Here is a 19331-nt window from a genome sequence, read left to right as displayed (position 1 = left end):
AGATGTTTTTGACGAGATGCTGTCGTGTTGGGGCTTCATGGATGGATGGATGGATGGATGGACGGACGGACGGACGGACGGACGGATGGATGGATGGATGGATGGATGGATGGACGGACGGACGGACGGACGGACGGACGGACGGATGGATGGATGGATGGACGGATGGATGGATGGACGGACGGACGGACGGACGGACGGATGGATGGATGGACGGATGGACGGACGGACGGACGGACGGACGGACGGACGGACGGACGGACGGACGGACGGACGGACGGACGGACGGACCATATGAGCGTCCGCTTTGGAAGGGGTGGTGGCTTGCACCGCCAAGCTTTTATTATTATGTTGCCTAAAGTCCTACCTACGTTAAAAAAAGAGACTCACGATAAATTCTCATAAACCAACTTTCTGACCCCCTATTGTGAACTTTGTTTTTGTACGCCTCCGTTGTTTGTCGTTCCCCTACTTTTCTTCCACGAATTTTCCAACCACCCCTTACTAATCTCTATTGTGAACATTTTTACTTCCCGCCTACTCTCGCTGAACCCAAGGGCTTCAAGGAGGCCGAAGGTGCCTAAATTGACCACTGGGCAGATAGATATCTCCGCATTCTAAGAAAACATGCTACCTGGTTTCAATAGCTTTACCGCAACAAGCAGATGGTTTTCTTCCTTGTTCTATCTCGCTTTATAAGTGACTGTTCTAAGGCAGCCTGATGGCGCTTCAAAACGTAAGGAGCTTTCCTTTTAGTTATCATAAATTGTTTCTTTCCTTATTTCGTTTTTTTCCTCATAAGTAGTTATTCATAGCAGGTTTCTTTTCCATTGCCGCCACCCATGAGATTATCTCAGCCTCTCTGACTTTCCGCTTGACGTTGTTAGTTGCCATGTTGCTCATCATACAAGTCGTATACTTGCTGGTAAGCTTCCTACTTCTTCTTATTCACTGTCAAACAATCCTTTTCCTGTACGAATAGCTGAACACTCTCCGAGTCCGTTTGCTTTCTTCCACATCCCTCAGTGGTTCTTCATAATCAATCAAATTCCTTTCAATGAACCGCATTTTAGATTATCGGGTGAAAATAACGAACACTAGTTTTTAAATGCGACCTACCCGGCTTGCATTGTAGGCCTTTGTTTTGATCATATAGATAGTGGCAAATTATACTTCAAGATTTATCTTTATATGCGACGCATTACCTTCTGGGCGCTTCTTAGTTTTCGTTATTTTAGTAGAATCATCGACAAATTCGTGTGCCTTTATTCAGATACCGGTAATATGGTACCATGTTTTCTTTTACCACTCTAAGAGCTTGAAAATGTAGCAGAGGACTCCGATGAATGAAATACTTATGATGCAAGACTGGCCATGACCAACATATGTATGTTGGTCATGGCCAGATCTGATGCCATATGGCATCAGATCTTCTTCCTCTGTATGGCACAGCGGATCAATTGGACGTGCGGCTGTCAGCGCGGCCTTAAGTCAAAACCGATGACGTGCCTACAATGACATGAGCTGTCCTTCAGTGATTCCTTAACGTAACTTTCTGTATTTATATACTTTATTTTGGTTTGTTTACCTCGCCTATTCCATTGAAGGCTTGCTTTGCATGCTCAAGCGACAGTACACACAAGGCTTCTTCCGTTGCTGTAAATTTCCCTAAAGTAATTTCCGGTTTCGGCACATGTATCACTTTACTTCCTCTTCCTCGTCTTCTCTGCGTGATCTACCCTTCGTGCTGCTTTTATTTGTTCTTTTATTATTCCATTGTGCTGGCGTATTGCACACAGACTGGAACGCCCTAATGGACGCTAACAACGCTTTCAATTAAGCAGCCCTTGATTGGCCGACGCCCGCAAAGGGCTCCGTCCCAATGTTTACCTAGCTCAGATAAAAATATTCAGTGGTTCGCTCCTCGCTTCGCTGCTTGTTTTCCTTATTTTTTTCATTGCCACTACGTTTCCTGATTGTTGCCAATTCTGCTGCGTGACTTGCCTCCCTCTCCGCTTGGTTCTTTCCGCACAAGGCTCACTAAGCGCCTTTGTCTAGGCCGCTGGCGCTATGTCACCAAAAGTAAAGATGGACAAAAGATAATCGTTTGCGGCTTCCCAATCGCTGTGGCTGTTTGGGAGCTCAACCACGAAACCTGCTGTCCTTTCTTTTTCCACCAAGCAATCGTTGTTCTTGCTTCGCCCTTGTCAAACCGTCTAATTAAGTTCACTGGAACGAAACGCAGCGGCCTTCGAGGCAGATAAAAAAATAACACCGCTCAGGCTCATCTTTAAATTTAGTTTCTCCTGCAAGGGAGTGTGGTACGAAAGACATCACGGTGGTTCATTGGCAGCGTGGTGCACCTCCATCGTCAAGCATCGTACACCGCCTTCGTCCGCGTCAGATCCCTGCGTCGACGTCTCACAATGTGCATCACAGTGAGCAGTGTGTGCCATGTGCGCAATGTGATTTGGTGTTTGCATTTCGACATAGCTTGTGAGCGGCTTAGCACGCACACAGAAATATTGGGTAAAGTCAAACGTTGGATAGGATGAAAGTAAAACAAAACAATTGTGCGAACCGCATTCAGTTATATAGCATTTAACGAGCCGCTTCGCTACGTTTTGCATCACCTATAATTCAGCATGTATTTTGGATCTGCGGGACGAAGTGTCTTTTGATACAGAGCTGTTCTTTCTAGCTCCGGTTTATTTCTGTGAAAACCTAAGTTCATCCGCTGGTCCTCGCTCCCTGCTCGGTCGTAATGGAAGTGGACGACCCCGTACGTCTGCCGGCGACGGCGGCGTCAGCGGCGGCCGCCTCCAGGAAGCGGATCGGTCAGCAGAGCGACAGCGACAGCGAGGACACCCATGTCTACTCTCTCAGCAGTGAGGACACTTCCGATGACGACTTCCAGCTTGTGCAGAGCCGCAGAGCGAAGAGAAGGAACACCAGGACGTCCTCATCGTCAAGCACGCAAACAGTGAGACAGACGCAGAGGCCGGACGCCAATACCATCATATTCGTGCCCCTGCTTCCCAACGTCAACATGAAGCTACTTAACAGGCAATCTGTGTCGATGTCACTGGAAGCCCTGGTGCCAAATGAAATATCGGACATTCGAGTGAACACCCGAAAAAATCTTCTGGCGGTTGATGTCCAGCATGCGGCTGCTTTGACCACTCTACGCAGCGTAACGGACCTCGATGGCATTCAGGTGCGCTCTTACATCCCTCTGGGATCTGACGTAGTCACTGGCGTTATCTACGACGTAGACGTCGCCATCCTTAACAACGACTTGCCAATTCTTATCAAGCCAGCCAATGATGAGGTCATCGTTGATGTTAAGCGGCTAGGCAGTTCACGCTGCGTGAAAATAGCATTCAAGGGCAAATATATACCCTCGCATGTTAAGGTGGGCCACTTCAGACATGCAGTGCGGCCTTTCATTGCGAAACCTCTTCAGTGCCGCAAATGCATGAAACTGGGACACGTGAGCAGCGTCTGCGAAAATCAGGCAGCATGCCCCCGCTGCGGTGAGCCCCACGCTGCAGATAAATGTGGCGCGACTGTAGTGAAGTGTGCAAACTGCGGAGGATCACATGAAGCTTCATCGAAGGCATGCCCACATATTAAGAAGGAAATGGCGATCTTGAAAGAGATGGCGAGAGATCATTCATCTCATCGCGAAGCCGCCGATAAAATCAGGAAGCGACGTTCACGTCGCCGGCGCTCCTCAAGGAAGGCTCCTCAAGGAAGGCGCATGCCACTTCCTACAACACCACCTCCTCTTCCACCACCTAGGCCAGACAATGTGGAAAGGACCGCGAAGAACCAGTCTACTGAGAAGACCACATCTGCCGAATCTTGGCCGGCTCTACCGAAACGACAACATTCACCTACAGAAACACAGCAAACTTTCGCTGGACAACTCCCGACGTCTACTGCCGGCGATTTGTGCGACCAAGACAGGCAAGTGGCTGATATGCTGCAATCGCTAATTAATACAATGCGCATTATACTGAACAAGCTGCAAACACCAGCAGCTCGAAGCGCCCTGCAAATACTGGATGCACTAAATCCAGTGCTTGCTAGCATCGTTTAAGCATCATGGCTCGACCAACAGTCCCCTTCCGCACTGAACTCAAAAGTGCGTCGATCTTTCAATGGAATGCCAGGGGTCTAAGGACCCGTATATCAGACTTTCGCCAATTCATTTTTACACATCGCTTCCCCATACTGGTTATTTGCGAACCAAATACGTCAACTCCACTCAGACTGTCCGGTTATGAATCTTTCGTCTCGTCCACATGCGGTGCGAGCACGAAGGTGATCATCTACATCCGCACGGACTTAACATACGTCGCTAACGCGATAGAGCCTCATGACGACAACCAATATGTCTGCCTAAATGTCCAAAAGAAGAATGTGTCATTTACACTAATTGGAGCCTACATATCCCCTGCGGGTCACTTTGACGGCGAACGACTAAAGAAAATATTACTGATGAACAATGGCCCCTGGATTATCACAGGTGACTTCAACGCGCATCACCAGCTATGGGGAAGCACTAAAATTGACTCCAAAGGCAGGCGCCTTGCCTCCTTTGCTGCTGACCATGATTTGTGCTGTGTGAATGACGGCAGCCCTACATTTCTGCGAGGCACGACCTACAGTAGCTGCCTGGACTTAACTTTGGTGTCACGGCGCTTTGCCTCAAGCGTCCAATGGTTTACGGACATAGAAACACATGGAAGCGACCATATTCCAACATACATAAAGATTAGAGGAGTTGAGCAACGCTCCTCTACCGTCTTGCGTACAGTTGATTGGTCAAAATTTAAAAAGGATATGGATGACACATGTCGGGAAGGCCTCTCACACACCATCGAAGAAGCAATCGCAGAGGCATTGAAAACATCCATCTGCTCGCTTACAAGGTCAACAAGGCGAACAGACTTGGACATGGAACTTGAGAGGCTGCGTGCGGCACGCCGACAGGCGGAGAGGAGGTATCGGCGCACGAAGTCCGTCTTGGATCTGAGGGCTTCACGACGCATACAAAAGAAAGTCCAGCGTCGCATGGATAAATTGGAAGATAAGCGATGGAAAACATTCTGTCATTCACTTGATCCCAGAAAATCGCTCTCACACATATGGAGAACGGTTAGGGGTCTTCGCTCATCTCCGCATCAAAGGAAGCCCTTCGCTGCTCTGGCCCTCTACCAACTCCGCTCGGAACTTCAAGTGGCTGAAGAGTTCTGTGCACGGGTTGCTGGGTCCGTGGCCATCATTACTGACGCAGCATTGAATGACATCCCTGAGGCACGTGTACCAGAAATAAACGTGCTATTTTCCCTCGAAGAGCTCGATGCTGCGTTGGCGACCTGCAGGCGTTCTTCGTCACCAGGACCTGATGGCATCACGTATGCTGCCCTATGCCACCTTGGACATGACGCACGTGATGAGCTGCTCAAATACTACAATGAGTCTTGGCAGAATGGCGCCGTTCCTAAAGAATGGAAATCGAGCCGCTTGATCCCCATTCTGAAACCTGGAAAGTCTCCGCTTGAGATCTCATCCTATCGTCCGATTGCGCTTTCGAGCTGCGTCGGCAAAGTGATGGAAAGAATGATTCTTGCTCGATTGGAATGGTACCTAGAACGATTCAACATCTATCCGGACGCCATGACAGGCTTTCGTCGAGGTCGCACGTCCATCGACAACGTCATTGACATCATAACATGGGTCCAAAATCAAAAAAGCCTCAAGCGCCTTTCTGCGGCACTTTTTCTGGATATAAAAGGAGCATACGACAACGTCGCCCATGAGGCCATACTAAACTCACTAGAGGCTGTTGGAGTTGGTGGCCGGATGTATCAATGGATTCGGGACTATTTGACTGAGCGGCGTTTTTTCTTACAGACCGAAGACGGCCCAACTTCAGACCATTACATCTGCCGTGGTGTGCCGCAGGGTGGAGTGTTGAGCCCTATTTTGTTCAACCTCGTCCTGGTAGGACTAGCGGATTACCTACCGCAGACAGTACATGTCTCAATATACGCCGACGACATTTGCATCTGGGCCTCTGCGGTGACTCGCCCTCAGCTAAGAGCCAGGCTTCAGCGGGCGGCAACCATGACGGCTTCTTACCTCCGAGAACAAGGCCTCAGTGTGTCTACGGAAAAGTGCGCATTACTTGGTTTTACGCGGAAACAAATGTCATCGTATCCTGTTACCATCGATGGTCAAGCTGTATCCTATGTTAAGACGCATCGCTTTCTGGGCGTCATCATTGACCGCAACCTCTCGTGGAGCCCTCACTGCGTCTATCTGAAGAAGAAGCTCGTCGCCATTGCTCAGGTCTTCAAATTTCTATGCGGGAAAAACTGGGGTACACCAGTCCATTCTATGTTGCAACTGTACAGGGTTTTGTTTCTCGGACTCCTACGTTACAGCCTACCAGTATTGTCAAGTGCATGCAAGACGAACTTTCGCGCCTTGGAGAGCATACAAGGTCAAGCCCTACGCACGTGTTTAGGGCTGCCTCGGTGCACTTCAACCGCAGCAACAATCGCCATCGCAGGAGACCATACAATCCAGACTCATGTAGCTGTCGACTCTCTCAGAGCGCACATTCGCCATCTGTCAAGGATCCCCGACCATCATTTGGCCTCCCTACCAGCAGATAGACCTCAAGCGACCTTTTCACGAGTGATTAGCGCTCATCAAGAGTACATACCGGTATCTTTTACACCGGCGGCGAAGCCTTCCTCTCCCCTGTGGTGCCTGCGACCACCTCAAGTGAATTTTGCTATTCCTGGCCTTACAAAAAAGTCCAATCATCCATCGCCGGCTCTGAAGCAACTTACGCTCCTATTATTGCACCAGACGTATGATGACCGCATACATATATATACTGATGGTTCGACCTCACCTACCAGCTCAACTGCCGCATTCGTCGTTCCAGCCAAGAACGTTACAGCTAAATTCAAATTGTCGCACACGACTACATCTACATCGGCAGAACTTGCAGCTCTCCATGCCGCTATGATGTACATCACCGAAGAGCCAACAGAGAAATGGGTCGTATTTTGTGACTCTAAGGCAGCCCTTCACAGCATCAAGTCCGCATTACGTCCCAGAACGTACGAGCAAATGACATCTGAAATCAGGGAACTGCACCATCATGCTCTGGAAAGAGGACACCACATTATATTTCAGTGGATCCCTGCTCACTGTGGCATCGTCGGCAACAACCTAGCTGACAAGGCTGCCCGGTGTGCCCACGAGGATACCAAGACGCGTCCAACACCTTTGGCGAGGTCGGACGCTGCCAGAGAACTTCGCCGACTTGCGCGCAAGAAGTCCCAAGATCTCTGGATTTCAAGTGGCTTCAATTGCAGATTACGTAAACTGGACCCCACGCTACGGCTACAACCGCCATCTAGCCTTTCCCGCGGCGAAGCAACCTTGTTGTGTCGCTTGTGGCTGGGAGTGGCGTTTACGAACGCATATTCCTACCGTATGGGAATGGCCGAGAGCCCGATGTGCGACTCCTGTTGGTGCGACGAGACCATCGAGCACCTATTGTGTACCTGCCCTCGCTACGATGTCCAACGCCTCTCTCTGCGGGCAACTTTACGCAGACTGGACTCGAGACCTTTCACCGAGTCAAAGATACTCGGACCGTGGCCACACCCGTCGCTGGCTCGAAAAGCGATTCGTGCACTAGTGCAGTACTTGAAGTGCACGGGCTTAACAGACCGTTTATAGTGTCCTTGTGTTTGGTGTCCCTCCCACACAAACTCAGTGTTTACTCTCTCCCTTTCTTCCGCTTTCTATTCCCCTTTCCCCTCCCCCAGTGTAGGGTAGCAAACCGGATGCTGTTCTGGTTGACCTCCCTGCCTTTCCTACCCTTGTTTTCTCTCTCTCTCTCTTGGATCTGCGAATTATTTTTTTAATGCACTCAATTTGAAGCGCAAATAGAAATGGGAATCATACGTCGCCCAATAGTTTGACAAACAAAATAAAAGCTTTATTTTTATTCCTCAAGGAGACTGGATAACTTGAAAAGCTTCATTACACGCTCCTCGAGAAAAACCGTTTTCACTCCATTATAGTTACCCATAACCTAACGGCTCATTTCTTCGCCCTATGTCCTTTTTTTTTCTTTTTTATTGCCCCCGCTTCCTTTGAAAGCCTTTGTGACCTAGGATGCTCCTGCTATGCAGAAAAACACGTCAGCAAAAATGCATACCCATGCATATTACAGTTGTTATATATACAGGTGTCCCAACTATAATGCACCAAGATTTCGCGATGTACAAATGCCACGTAGCTGGACAGAACCAAGGTAACGTTGCTTGCCTTCGCTTGGAGATACTCGGATTACATTTTGCATCCTGCCTAATTACATAATTAGTTTTAAATAATGATTCAACTTGTCAAACGTTATTATTAGATAAAAAGTGTCAATCAGAAAATTGTAGACCAAGCTGAAAAACTCCTGGTACAGCTTTCTGTTGCTCAATACGGGCTGCATAAAGTGTTTTCTGTAACCGTAAAAGAAGCCCGTGAATACACTCAAAATTGCCGTGCGACAGGCCGCTCTAGGCAATATATATATATATATATATATATATAAGAAGCTTTCTATGGCATGTACATCGTGAAGACCTGGTTTTATAGCCATTAAGAAGAAGCGATCGACAGTCCAACAGCGGCTAGGCGTCGATGCAGAAAAAGAAACGGCGGCTACATGCACGCTTTTATTTTTTTTGTCCTTCACTCTAATGTTACGCTTACTCGCTCAGAAAAACTTTACTTTTTCTGACTAGCTGCCCACGCACATTTAAAACATCTATTCCGGATAGTTTAGAATGCAATGTTCAAGCTAGAATGGGCCTTCCAAACCCATGCCTCTCCTCACCGTTTAAAAAGAAACGACTGGCTATAAATAAGATAGAAATGAGTGAAGAGATGCGAGGTTCGCGGCTAGCGAAGCAGCGAGCTACGAGTCGTAATGTCACTCCGGACGCCCATTCTACTCGTTATCACATTCTGCCAGACTCCATTGCAGACTGCCGCAAGCGTTTAGACTTTTTTTTTTTGCGGCAAACTTTTTTTTGTTTTATTCATTCTGCCAGAACGCTTCACATGCGAATAGTAGTCTGAACAATAACAGAAGGAGTAATAACCAGTGGAACGTTAGGACCAGCAAAGAGCTAATGAATAAATGAGGAAAATGAAATTTCACCCAACCACACCGTTTGATCCGCTTTCCCCATGGAATTCAGTATCTGCTTTTGTCGCCGGTCTACCCAACGCTTAAGGTGCTGAAGGAGTTGCTGGTATTGTGGCGAGAGCGGTGGATGTAGAACACTCGAGTCATCCCGCGAGGCCGAGATCCGTTTTAGAAAGCCAGCATTTTGCGCGAACCCCCTTGAGAGATGTGCCAGGGCGGCAGCAGAGAACACCAAGGCACCGTTTCGCGGTTCAGTGCTTAGCTGGCACAACAAAGCGAAAGCAGATGACTTCTGTGGCATCCCCACCAATACGCCATTTTGAGTAAGTTCTTTTTCAATGGGCAATAAAAAGAAAAGGAGCATGCGTTCGAAACAAACGCCTACGCATCGAGCTCTTTATCCTTGGGTTCCCTATGCATGTATGCTTGCAAGAGTGACAGGCTTGACGGAAGGCCACAGCAGCATTGATAGCGTCATCACCCTTCGCTAAATATGTCAAACGCAACATAGATCTACGCCAAGTCTTAATAGCTCCTGGACCAGCGGCCGTGCCTGGGCATTAAGGGGGAACTGGATATTGTGGCTCACGATGCAACTCGGACGGCAATGAAATACATCGGCATTTGTGGGTGTACGTACACCCGAATTTGGGATTATCTTACCCACAGATCCCTTAGCGCAGTCGAATAACGATGGTGACACCGCACTGCACACGGCTTATGGCCCGTGGCGGAGTTTTAAGCCTCATGCTAATTAATACCTGTCTCATTTGGGCTAAATTAATATATGTCGCACTCTGCGCCGATATCACTTTCTGCAGATGACGTCTGCACATGGAGTTCGGGCCACAAATTCAGTTATCTTTGTGTGAGGCCCCAGAAAGTCATCAGTGGTATAGAAAATGTCTTGCGTAGCCAACGGCGAAAAATATCGCCAGGAAAGTGCGCTGCAATAGGGTATGCGAAAAAAGATGTTTACTGTGGACAGTCATTGTATATAATTCTGGGCCCTCTAGACTTTCTAGCGCCGCGTGTTTATCCCAAGGTGGCATGCCGGCGCAACATCCGGGGCAGACAAATGCAGCATTGGCGTCACGCAAGCACTGGGCAGTGCATACTAGTGTCGCACAACAATGAAATTACGGCCTATAGATATGGACCATGCACTTCCACAATCAGACGTGACAGTATTGCGCCCCAGTACACAGCAGGGTTCGACACGTCATCTCCGGACAATTAGTGGAACTTGGACTTCTGCATACGGAAGCGAGATCGCATATTTAGGTGGTTGGATTATTTATCAGGCCACTACTATAGCCACGCGAACCTTGGGCACTATAACGTAAAATTATTCCAAACTTTTCTCTTCCGATTCTGCAATCAGACCACCGCGATTGGTCACAAACTTTTTTGGACCACCCTCACTTCGCGTGTCTGTCACGCGAGATCACGAAAATCGCGATACCTCCCCCTCTTTTATGATGTGTACACACTGATTATGCATGATTTGACCGAACGAAAGAAAAAGAGTGATTTCTGATTCGACGCCTTTTTGCCATTAGTCCTCGGCTAGTGGTCAAAAGTTTTCGGATAGTGCCCAATTCACCTGCTTGTCACGCGACGCCACAAAACCGCGAAAACTCTCCGCATCAAAGTGACGTGTACGCGTTAAAGATGCATTAATATGCTCACCACAACTGAATTTTTTTCTGAATAGCCGCAGGTTACCCCCTTTCCAAAGGAATAAAAGGTGGCTGCCGCCCGTCACTCACGCAGTCGCTGTTCGTACCTGCCGGTGAGAATGGGTTTTTTTGCGCATGATAAAACTTTCTGCGTGGCCGTGTAACGTTTTCGAGCCCTTTCGGCACGTTTACGACGTTGCCCTGCCAACTCTCCCTTGATAAAGATCCGCTTTAGTGGCATTCTTAGCCTTCCGTTGCATGCCGCCATGATTTTAGACAAGCCACCGCAAGGTATATAAGGGAAAGCGGACCAATCGCAGACGCCGGCACCACCCTCTTCATTCGGTTATCTATTTTCTGTGCGCTGGCTCGTCCCCATCGAAACCCTCGCCCCTTAAGCGTGTTCCTCGCCTCCTAGCAGCCAATTACAAACGTAAAACAATGAATGTAGGCAATGTTATTCGTCTTGAAAGTAAAGAAAATTGACCTTTAAACTAAGAGAGTGTTTGGTTGGGCTGTTGAGGCAAGGCTGTGGGTCATCGCCCGATGCTTGCGTCAGTAGTTACGCAAATTTGACGTCAGGACATTGGAATAAAAACCTATTGGAATAGTTTTACGTTATAGGACCCCTGATTGTTTTGACAGAAATAACGAGCCTAGCTTGCTCACATACCTGCATGCCACGTTCTTCTAGTTTTACAGTCTGTGTTCTTCGGTTCTGTGTTTGTGCATCTATTTTTCGTGTTTGAAGTACCATGGCACCTCTGCTCTGTCGCCTCTCGCTTGACCTTTGCAAGGTCAGAGCGGAGCCCCGAATATACTATCTCGAGACAGGCAGTGCGACAAAAAAAACAGCACTGCATCCGTCTTTCTTTTCTTCGTATTAGGTTTCTTGCAACCCGCGTGCCTCAAGAATGAGATATAGTGACCTGGTCAGTAAACCGTTTTCTACAAACGGGCAGCGCTAATTGCAAGCCGTTTCACGTCCCGGAAGTTTCGGAAGTAAGGCTGTTTAAGCCACGTGATTTAAGCGTACTTTTACGCACAATAAAGCTAACGTGGAAAAAAAAGCTATCGCTGCATTATGAGAGGGGAGGTCAGCAACGTTATTTGAGGCTTGTGGGCGTGCTTTTACGTTTTTTTATAGAGTCCTTCCATAGCAACACTGATACGGAACGCTTAATGTGGAATTTTTTTCAGTATTATCGTTAAATGTTGATATACAGCACATAAATTGCGGTTGGATATATGTTTCACGCGGCACACACATACGCTGTCGCCAACAGGCAGTGGAAAGGAGAAATGCTACGCCGAAGGGCCTTGGGTTGACTTAAAGGATCAATAAATGGTTCGCAGAACGTGCCAGAATGCGCAGATCTGGCTTAAATTTCCGAATAGGGGTATGACCGCGAGTGATGAAAAAAGCAGAACATAATGGTTGGCGCCGCCAATTCAAACTGCTTCTCATATACGTGTTTTTACTGATAGCGACCTATAAAAGGCGCATGATCGCTTCGCAAAGTCGTAAAGTTGAAATATTGGAGTCCCAGGAAATTGCCGATGCATTTCACTTGCAGGCACGCGTGTGTTGGACATACAGCTCAATATTTCTGTGGAAAATGAGTTGCAGTATTATAAAATGCTATCCACGCTCGCAACGTCAAGGCGGCTTGTCAATCTAGGCCACTATGAAAGGTCTAGAGTTTGAGGTATTCAATGGTTGGCGAAGCTCCACATGGCGTTCCATCCCAGACTTCCCAAGTCAAATTAAACGGATATCGTATCGACCCAGGCAAGAAACCTTCCAAAGCCATCACTTAAGACTTTAAACTTCGAAGTCACGACTTTGATCCAGTGAAATTCTATATGCTACAATAAAATTTTAGTTCTATTGACACAGAAAATATAGAGAGCTAAATCTCTTACACAAGTTCAACCATTGCAACCAATATCCTTCATTGCTTCATAGAAAAAACTGAAATCTGTTTGCTGTACTATTTACGAAATTTTAAACAGCATCGTTTAGCTATTGAACTTATACATCAGGACACAGCAAGTTAAACATATCTGTATTTTACAATAGTTTACCCCACCTTCTTTTTTACAAGCTTTGTACTATCCTAACTTATTTCTGTTGTATTATTTTTTTGAACTTATTGTTTCTTCTACAGTTATTAGTCACTTTGGATTTCTATATTGTTAAACTATTATTTCTCGAAAAACCACATCCACCATATGCCCCACAACCATATTATCATATAATCAGATCGGGTCGTATATAAAAACATCCGTGTTCCAATAAAAGCCCATATGTCGTTGGGGAATCAGTGCACGCGGAATACCAGCCCTTTTGGCTTTTTTAATAACTAAGAAGTAGTCAAAAGTTGCCCGAAGTGTTTCCTCGACTACGGTGTTTTTCACATACCTTGAGCTGATTGGGACGTTAGAACTGATAATTTAATTCTAAAACTAAACACTGCAAATTTGCAACTCCTGCTTACAAAAGACGGGTTCATGGTTATATTGCGCTCAGTTTTACAAACACAATATTAAGGAAGGACAGGACGTGGACGGACGTAGCGCAACGTCCGACGATTGCGCAACGTTCGTCCACGTCCTGTCCTTCCTTAATATCGTGTTTGTAAAACCGAGCGCAATATAACCATGAACGTTCACCAACTAGCCCCCTTCATTACTTTACTAAAGGACGGGTCCACGTTTGTAAAAAAAAAAAGCACGAAGTAGGAGGGCAACACGAGAGACAAATGATGGGCTTTCACTTTCAGCGAAAAGAAACATGAGAGTACCAATAACGCACGGCATATAAAAGACCAGGCTGATACATTCAACTTAACCATGTGACAATCAAGTGTAATTACGGTGTTCTCTAAAAGCTGACTGTAGAACACCATGACCTAAGTGCCCTGACACAAGATGCACTTGGTCATTCTGTCGACTTAATGTCATTTACTGACACCCTTCCTTTAGATAAATGGGGCAATGGCTTTTTGCATAGTTGCAGGCTTTGTTTGCAATAAGTTTTGAAACGTGCATGAACCATTCGCTACGAGACAGAGTTTATGCTGCGCGGCATTACATGTACAAGAAAAAAGCATCAAGAATGCGCGTCAGAATACAGAGTGTTCACGGTGTTATCGGAAATTCGGAATATCTGCGGAACAAATGACGTTGTGGTACCAATAATAAGACACAGAAGCACGCAAACAGTGTTGAAGAAAACATATTTACTGCAATATGTATATAATTATTAGAAACGCATAGTAACATATTTTTGCAAGCCCTCACAGAAACATTGTTGAACTTGCCTGATATCAGTCGGTTGCATATTTCTGCTGTCTGATTCCCAACACTGAGCTCCCGATCATTTTTGGAAACACTGATGCGTACGTTTTTTACAGCTCTTTATATCACCTTCTATCTGATGACTTGCGAACCTTTAGCCTCAGCATGTTATATGTTTTAATCCAATAATTTCAAAGGAAATGTCCAACGAGCCTTTGCAATTTTACACCCGTCACCACTTGGTGAAGACTGGAACCTGAAATATGATGCGCCCATGGAGCAACAAGCGCCTGCCGCGGCAAGGCCATACTCAGATAAAGCATTGCGTTAAAAACTCGTGTCCCCCATCCGACAACTGCACCTGTATTTCACCTGCTATATTAACCGTGACTCTGCGGTGCATTCACATTTTCGCGCTCTCAGTGAATTAGAAGGAACAAAGTGAGGGTTTCAAGTCATCCGTCGTGGCTGTTTGTGAGGTTTGCAGCGATTGTACGCACTCGAGTTAGTTTTGTTCACTTACTACCTTGCAGCGTGGGGCAGTAGCGGATAAACGTTTTCGGGTATTTCGCGAGGGGAAAACATTCGCCAGGGAATTAATCACTGGGCTAACTTTAAATAAAAAAAGCATCAAGTACATTACTAAAGAACTATCTATCATTTAAATGCTGTATAATAACCTTGCGAAGGTGGCACCTAATAAGTATTATATTCACTCAGTACTCGAGAAAACAAAGAAATAGCAGAAAAAATTAAAATTTATCCTTTACCTCAAAAGTGCGACTTGGGCATCTGAGATTTTTGTTAAGGTAAGAGCACAAGAACCAATGGCCGGAAGCAATGTTTAATGTACATTCACAAATACGCAATTTCTTGTAGCAGTCGAAATCCACTTCTTATTTGAGCCACATAATATTTGAGCATTTTAATATCCAAAATTTTCGAATACTTGTTGATGGCTGAATAGCACGGAATAAAGGTGATTTCACCTTCAAAGCCACCTGAAATTTACGCTCTTAATTTATTTCTTCACGAAATTTCTACCTAATTCAGAGAAGCACTGGTTGAGAAGGTAGCTCGCGAAACTCCATTTCTCTTTTCTTTTCACTATATGTATTGGTTGGTCAGGTAATCTAGCGTATTTCTTCCATATTGTTGCGTGCAAAGGTTTTGTTCATGATTGAGCTTGATTTTATATTCGATGCTCAATATGCTGAATATACATAAGCCATTCGAATAAAAAATACTGCTATTGTGACGCCCACAATTTTTGGGTATCTCCAGTAGACATCAGTCTCACAAAACGAAGCTTGGAGTCAATGGACACGCCAGGTTGCCTCGTTTCACACACACGCTCATTCTTTCAGTCACTGTCCTGTTCATAAGGAATCCGTCTGCATGACTACACGACTGGAGTGCCGTAAAATTGGTAACATCACAAAAGAACAACAGGGGGTGCTCATTTAACAGGATGCTCTCTTCGAGCCGACGAGCTGCCATCTGTTCGTGCATAGTTACGCTTGCTGCAGAGACGCTTCAGTGCAGTGTTCGTGATCATGCGCTAACGCCTTACAGTATCCATGCACACCACAGAAACAGCAACGCATGTGTTTCTCGGAGATTCACATCGCATTACTAAATAACGCATGTCGCTGTGCCTAAGCCTTCTTATACAAACAAAGCACTCTCACGCTTAGAAAGGCCTTGCGTTCCGTGCTTGACTCTGTCATTTCTCTTCGGCACTGACAAGGTGTTTGTACCGCATGCGCAAGACTAGCGTTGCCGTTCAGGTGCTGGCGCGATTTCCTTGATGCTACGGCTTCGGCCTAGGCACGAACACCGCTTCTCTTAATGACATTCCACCTGTCTCGATCATTTCTTACTGGTACTGTTTGTTTTATTCCTACATTAATCTCTTCGGCATTCGTTGCGTTGCGCTTAGCTGTAGCTGAGGCATATGAAAACCCAGGGCTAGCAAGGCTCGAATATGGGAGCCATTCCGCGGTCCTCGCGGCGAGCGAGCTCTACGCAAACTCGATCCATCAATCGCTGTTGCGCTTCCGGCAGCGAGATGAAGAATCGATGCCTATACAACGCCCGGATTCTCCACTGCTCACAAAGAGGAGAGGATGGCTCGGCCGTTTCCTAGCATTTTATCGAAGTAGTCGCGCTGTCCATTCGAGTTTCGTGTTCCGCCTTCACGGTCGCGGGAGCTCCGACCGTTTGTGTGCCCTCGATCAACTCGATCGCGTAAAAACGCGCTTGCCCAGAGTGTACTTTTTCGTACACTTATTTTTTTTCTTGTTTCGTGCATTCACGCTTTAAATGTATGCCGTACTTCGATGGTTTCATGACGAACACGCAAATATCGCACCACCAGGCTGTACAGCGGAGACCGTTTTTAGGCGCGTCTTTCTCAAAAAAGCTAGAAGTGTCCCCGGATGACGCGTTTTAAGTCGAAAAGTTTCCATCTGCACTGTTGCAAACTACGAGTTGTTCTAAGTGCAGTAAACAAGAAGGTAAAGAGGCGCTTTGAAGGCCAGCTTTGCAGGAACCTATAGGTTAGGCACCAAATGCTTATTATATCGGTAATGCGTGTTTCTCACAATCCGTGCTTTGATTTGGAAGAAAAACTATTTTGCGTGATATAGCATCGCGTAAAACACTCGGTGTTGCTGAAGTGAGCCCTGAAATTATTGCAGCTAGACATACCTTACGCAGCCGCGTGAATTCAGCCATGTTAGAGATTCTGTGTGCTGAGCGCTATTTTCTAAATTAAAGAGGGTGACACCCCGACTTGACCTTGTTCTTATTTATTAACTCATCCCGTGTGTCGAGAAATTTCAATAGAATAAGCGCCAAAAAATGACAGCACACAAGAAGAAAACCAGACAGGACAAGGCGCTAGTCTGGTTTTCTGTCTGTTTCCTGTCTGGTTTTCTTCTTGTGTGCTGTCATTTTTTGGCGCTTATTCTATTGAAAGCTATGCACCAACTAGCCCCACAACGTGTTTTACTATCGAGAAATTTCTACAGTACAACTGAACATGCTGATGATTGCTTCCAAGATCCAGGCAGCCCAACGGTCCCAACGCATGCAATGTACAGGCTATATAAAGATCATCGCGTCGCACATCGTCCATGCTCTAAAATGGAATTAATTGTCTGTCGCTTTATCTGCTTCCCAGCCGCAAGTTTAAGCACGTGCCTTCAATTAGCAGGAACAACCATATTTCCGATAGTTTATATGCATGACCGGGAACATTAAAAATTGACGTAAATATCTGAAGTTCACCGGAATAAGTTTCATTATACGCAGCTACAATTTTGGCCAGTATTCTAACTATGGTTTCAATGCTCCTGCAGACACTGCGCATTTTGCTAAGTTCGAAAGATTTCTCAATGTCTAGAAAGAGACTTGAAATAAGGCAAGCCACATTAATGAATATTATGAAATTTCGCTCATGTGAAGCACATAAGATAGTTTCAAACTTATAAATTCTATCGCATGTATGTTTTGCACTGCAACATACATGTTCTGCCCAAGCTCGTCCGCGGCGAAGTTTTCTGAATTTCCTGGTTTGTTTTGTCGGTGAAATGAAGTGAACATTTTCCATCTGCGTAGTGCACTGCGCACCACGTGTTCCTGGGCTGCACAATTTTACGCGCTCCCTGCCTGGCCTGCAAATGCTTCTTACGTTAAAAGCACAGCTGTCGTTCGCCAATTCTTGTTCAGGTTCATATTGAGCGGAATTTGATGTCCCACATAAAAACTTGCACGGATCTCGCAGCGCCGTAACACAACGTACGAGATGCAACAAACTAGCAATACTCGTGGAGCCCTCATCGCAAGTACATAGCAGGGAGTATCCAAGGGTTGCACCCAGCAACGCTAAAGCCCCCCCCCCCCCCCCGGCCTGTCCCGATGTCCCCGTGGACACCTGTCCAAGCCGTTATCACGTTCTGCCAGGCACTGTTGCTAAGCGAACCGAACAGCCACCTCGCCTTTATGTTTACTACGAGACTATTCTGACCGTGACAGATGGTGATAACCAACATGAAAGCAATCCTAGTTAGAGTTGGTCGGCGTAGTTAGAAAAGAAATGCAAGCAATCGGATGCAGTCTAATATGTCACCGCACTTACATTAGGAGGCCCCTTTCCACATTCATATTTATATTTATATTATGTGTCTTTGTTCGGGCAGCCCCGCTTTTGCTTGAGTCCGCAATATGGAATCGGACGAAGTAGTACAAAGCTTGATGCATCCATGAGTGATTGAGAATGGGCTTAGAAATCTCATCTTCATTGTAGCAGTGTAGATGAGGCTACATGAAAGAGGTAAATGAACGCTGCCGCGAAAAAAAGAAAAGTCAGTAATGCTGCGGTTCTCTGGTGAAGGTACACTCGAATGCTATCACAACTCTTTCTGCAGCCCTGGCTCAGTGATGATGCAATGAGGAAGCGCTGTTACGAATCGAAATAAACGAGGAGTATTGCGCAGGCCATGATGAACGTACGAATTCATCACGCCATCCCAAGGAACTGTGAACCTTCTGGAAGTTTGCGCCGCATGGTTAAAAGTGCAGCAGGCTGGCGCTGATGATGCATCGCGGGCGCTTATGAGCGACTACAAAAGTACTTTCTTAGAGTGGTAGCTTTTCTGGGCTCAATCTTCTAGTCAACTTGAGGTTCGTCGGCGTCCGCCACCGTTTGTTGCTGCAATCCCAGGTTCCCTTAAGGTAAAAATACAAAGAAAAATTCTGCAAAATTGAGATTTTTTAACAGCTAATCTGATAGATACTTCTTTTCTTCTTCCTGTAATGACAATTATGAGCTTGTCTGCTTCGTCTTCACTAGACTTCTTTATCCACCGGTCGGCTTCTTCTCATGTTTACTTGATGGCGCTAACGTGGTCTTGCTTTCTTCTAGAGTGGTGTGACACCTACAAATGGGGTAGAACAAATATAAATTTGAGAAAACCGAACGAACCCAGCAGCAAGAAGATGGAGGGTTGTTTTAGCAGAGACCAGTGACTATGCCTATATAGGTAATGGGAGGAAGAAAAGCGGAGTATTTACACGTCAACACAAGGACATGC

This window comes from Dermacentor albipictus, unplaced genomic scaffold (genome assembly GCF_038994185.2).
Source record: "Dermacentor albipictus isolate Rhodes 1998 colony unplaced genomic scaffold, USDA_Dalb.pri_finalv2 scaffold_23, whole genome shotgun sequence".
Classification (NCBI taxonomy): domain Eukaryota; kingdom Metazoa; phylum Arthropoda; class Arachnida; order Ixodida; family Ixodidae; genus Dermacentor; species Dermacentor albipictus.
The sequence above is the reverse complement of the archived record's forward strand: the minus strand, read 5'-3'. Positions refer to the sequence as shown.